A 4892-nucleotide genomic window follows, 5' to 3' on the forward strand; every position below is an offset into this window, starting at 1 on the left:
TATTAAAATCTCATTGCCTTGTTTTATGTTGCATATTCAAAATAAAGAATTTTTTAAAATAGTGGAGCGTGGAAGGTGTTTATAAGTCATTTAAAAAAACACAAAAACCGTTATATTCAATTCAAATTTAATTTAAAATATTTTCGTCGCTTTGAAACCGCGACTTGTTCACCGAGAAAGTTTCGTACTGCATCTGAGAAAGTAAGTTTATGATGTGTATATTCTTTTTCCCAATTTCTTTGAAACATTAACAAAACATCGGTCAGTGTTTTTTTTTGTTTTGTTTTTTTTTGTTTTTTTTTCCCCTACTTCCTCTAATTCATGAAACGTTTTGTAGCTGAAGCAGTCTCGTGCCCTATGGATAAAATTTAGATGTAGGGGACATTTTGTTAGCAAATGTTAATTAGTTTTGGTACAGCACCACCAGGTCTGAGGAAGGGGTAAATCGACTTCAGTATCCCAACTACTACTAATTTTGTCAATCATGAACGGCGATTTCGTCCCCAAGAGAGTTTGAACTCGGAACGTATAGGACGAAACGCCGGCGACCGATTCAGATGCATCGCTGCCTTTTACTACCAACGACAATACTCCTACAGTTATGCATTTTTCCTCACAGCAAAAGTTACGAAGTGGAGTGAAAGCGGCTTTCGAAATATCCGGTGATCCTTTGTTAGATTAATGTTTAGTGAAGCTATATACTTTCTATTTCCTGTTTGCTAATCCGAAAACTCTTTCGAAAATAATCAACCATTTCTCGTTGCATACAAGGAAAATCATAAAATTAGAACGAAAATAGGTTAGTTTTGTTACCAATAAAGTTAGACGGAGTTTTAACGATATTAATGATAGACATGGCTGTATTTTACACAACAGAAAAGCTACCGAATCTAGTTACTCAACCTTAAGACTCACGAATACGAGAGAAAACATCAAAAGAAATTGTCTTAGGATGTTCTTGCTGCAATAGATGATAGTGGTGCTGATGATTCTGTTTACCGTATTCAGATTGCATGATACTGTGTTACGTTTATTTTTTAAAAAATGAGGGAAAGATAAAAATACGAAAATGCTGAACTTTATCACGCAAAAATAAAATATGTACCGGTTTCGATTGTTTAAGATGACTTGCTTGATGCTGGAATAAAATGGAAAAATTGAAATGAAACGTTCATAATACTAGTTGTGGATGTTCATAAATCTTTTTATAAAAATCATTTAGTGCTGTACTTTGTGTGTTCGCCTGTGGATATATTTCTTATCTTTGTATGGGTGATCTCTAAGCACAAAAAGCTATGAACAGCGTTTAAATAGTTTAAAAAGAAAACGTCTGGCGAGAAAAAGTCGATGGCTGCCCGTTAAGAATGGCGGTTAATTGCTTTAATTCATATTGTATAAATAAATAACCGCGTCAGATTAAGGCGAGGAGGGGTTGACTTCCACTGAAAAATATAGTGATTGATTATTGAAGTAAATTGGCGATCTGGCAGAATCGTTAGCACGTCGATAAAATACTGGAGTAATTTCTTCCGGTTCTTCACAATCTGCGTTCAAATTGCAACGAGGCTGATATTGCTTTTCATTTCATGGTCGATAAAATAAAATACCAATCTGTAATCGTTTGCCCCATCTACTCAAAGTTGCTGGCTTTGTGCAAAGTTTAGAAAGTTAAATAATAAACTCCAGTTAGATGCAAAAAAAAAAAGGGTGGGGAAACGTCAGAAGGGTGTGTGTTTCTTTACTCTGTCCCAAATTAGTTCTGATTAAGGTCACTCAATATTGAACATCTCAGCAGTAAATTCATTCGTAAATTTGAGTCCTGGTATTCTTTGTGTCATAAATGTTGAATCGCAATGAGACACCTTCTGTATTTACATTACAATATATTTACGCAAACATTTTAGCACACCCTACAACGTCGGAGGCTTACATAATGCGTGCGTGTATATAGACGGCGGACCAAAAGTCATGCACCTAAACATATGACATTTTATTCATTTTACGTTATTACTACTATTATTTATTAAGGTATAAGAGCTGGCAGTAATCGTTAACACGCCGGCTAAAATGCTTAGCGGCATTTCGTCCGTCTTTACGTTCTGTGTTCAAATTCCGCTAAGATCGACTTTTCCTCCTATTCTTTCGGGGTCGGTAAATTAAACACTGGATTCGATGTAATCGATTAACTCCTCCCCCAAAATTTCAGGGCTATTATTCATTTTTGTTCATCTTGTACAAGTATGTGAGCATTCATCGTTATTTTATTCAATTTTACGAATATTGAAACATGACTTTCACAATTCTGGAGCGTATTAAGCTTATTGGTGCGTAACTTTAGGTCCACACTATACATATGATGTGGTCGTGTTTTTTGGTGCTGGTAAGCGTTTTGCTATTTTCGGATTCCTTTTTTTCGTGGATTGCTACCGTTGTTGTGTTTGTTGAACTTTGTTTTTACTCTTCCACGGTATACCGGGAAATAGGATCTGTTAAATTTAATTCTGTGGCCATTGTGGCATTGCTTTGTGGGTGGGGGTGGGGTAAAAATTCGAAGTGTTTCATGACGTTTTAGACTTTGTTTTTATATAGGAGGCGGGATTGGGACTATTGTCCTCTATTAAAGGAAAATTTATTATAGACTTCCGCTTTAAGTGGAAGCCATATCTTCTGTTGAACATTTTTTGTAAACTTTGAAAAGCCGTTGTAGGCTTTATTTTTGTATTGAATTAATTTTGACCGAATATGTCGATCGAAATTATTAAAGAAAAGTGCGGCGTTACCTGTTCGCGATAAACTGTCAAGGCACTATTAAAGCAGCAAGCTAGCAGAATTGTTAGTACTCCAGACAAAATGCGCAGCGTCATTTCGTCCGTCATTACGGTCAGTGTTCAACTTCCACCGTGATCGATTTTCCCTTTCGTTCTTCATGGGGTCGATAAAATAAGTTCCACTCTAGCACTTAGGTTAATATAATCAACTGACCTCTTCCCCTAAAATTCCGGACATTTTGCCCATAATAGAAAGGATCATTCAGGGTAATCCTGGATATGCCGGGGTCCTTGATTGGCTCAAATGGGAGTTTCTCCATGTATCAGGAAGACTGCATCATTCATGTTATCACATTCTTTGTTTACTATGAATACTTTTATCGCATTTCACTATCTTTTCCATTTTTTTTTTGCCTCATCTTTTAGCTAAGTCCCCACGAAAACTTGTGTGTCCATATGATACTCCATCCCATTTATGCCCTTATGGCTAAAAAAGAAATTATCATCATCATCATCATCATCATCATCATCATTATTACTATTATTATTATTATTATTGAGTGAGAGAGCAGTGCATGCCTTCAAAGTGACACTGGGGTAAAATATACGAAGCCCATTATACCCATCATGACTACCCGTCTGATAAGAGTACACCAGGCACATGCATCACAACCATATGTGCGCGACATGGTGATCGCATGACCTCGCAAGTAGGGCCCAGTTAGAATTTTCTTCAGGTTGAGTAGCCCATCCTTCTCAAAAGGTCCCTGAATAAGGTTTGTTTAAGGATGTTGAGCAAAACACCCATGTTTCCAAAGGTGAATTATTCAAACCCCAAAGAACTCCTCTCAACACATGGCTATGATGCTACCCCACTACTTCTGCTCGTGATCAGAGATGCATATATCGTCAGCCACCAAGGGACATGCTCAACTGGTTAAGGTCAAACAACTCACAAGCAAATCTGTGGCATTAAGCAGAATATTTGCTGTAAACCATCTTTTTATACCAAGACAAAACAATGTACATGATAACACTTCCAATCAATTAAGATCAGAAGCCATGAGAGCCACTGCCTGATAATGCATCAGGGCATTTATTATTATTATTATTATTATTATTATTATTGTACTTGGGGATGGTCATATTGCCAGTTTAGCCAATACAACAACATCTGTTTCAACACACGATTTCACATCAAAGATCTTGCAAAACAAATATTTAAAATTATTATCGTCGTCGTCGTCGTCGTCGTCGTCGTGGTGGTGGTAGTGGTAGTGGTGGTGTTGGTGGTGGTGGTGGTGGCGGCGGCGGCGGCGGCGGCGAGCTGGCAGAATCGTTAGCACGCCGTGCGGAAGGCTTAGCAGTATTTCGTCGGTCACTACGTTCTGAGTTCAAATTCCGCCGAGGTTGACTTTGCCTTTCATCCTTTCGAGCAACGATAAATTATGTACCTGGAGTCGATTAATCGACTATACCCCTCCCCAAAAATTCCAGGCCTTGAGCCTATAGTAGAAAGGATTATTATTATTATTATTATTATTATTATTATTAGTATTATTATTATTATTATTATTATTATTATTATTACTACCAAATGCAATAAATAATTGCAACGGCTGTTGCAGTTATCCTGTATTATACTGTCAAATACATTTGTTGTCAGAGTAATGTTGCACAAATATAATATACAGTGCTGTCTCCGCCATGTTGTTTCTTTATTTTTTTTTTTTTGCTGTATTTGCATTATATTCTGCAACATAAAACATGCATCACGTGTCCTCGGTATTATTGTTTTCGTCGTTCATTTTCTTCTTGCTGTTGTGTATGTATGTGTGTGTGTGTGCGTGTATTTGCGTGTGTCTTTGTGTGCATGTGTGTATGTGTGTGTATATATGCGTATGCACAAAGTATTAATGTATGTTCCATATTTCGTTTGTGAAAACCGTTAATGAAAAGAGGTAGTATTCGTAGCTTGTACTTTATACATGTACCTGTAACAATACATATATACGTACATAAGTGCATACTTTCGTAACGTACAACATACGTATATACTTTTACACACACACACACACACACACACACACACACACACACACACACACACACACACACACACAC

At 36.9% G+C, this 4892-nt stretch overlaps 1 protein-coding gene across 1 annotated transcript in view; it reads left to right on the forward strand.

Annotated features, from left to right (window-relative positions):
• LOC106870592 (tubulin alpha-1 chain) overlaps positions 1-4892 on the forward strand; it is a 164024-nt gene that overhangs the window by 4077 nt on the left and 155055 nt on the right. The gene's annotated exons all lie outside the window — the stretch shown is intronic.

The sequence above is a fragment of the Octopus bimaculoides genome, chromosome 11 (genome assembly GCF_001194135.2).
Source record: "Octopus bimaculoides isolate UCB-OBI-ISO-001 chromosome 11, ASM119413v2, whole genome shotgun sequence".
Lineage (NCBI taxonomy): Eukaryota > Metazoa > Mollusca > Cephalopoda > Octopoda > Octopodidae > Octopus > Octopus bimaculoides.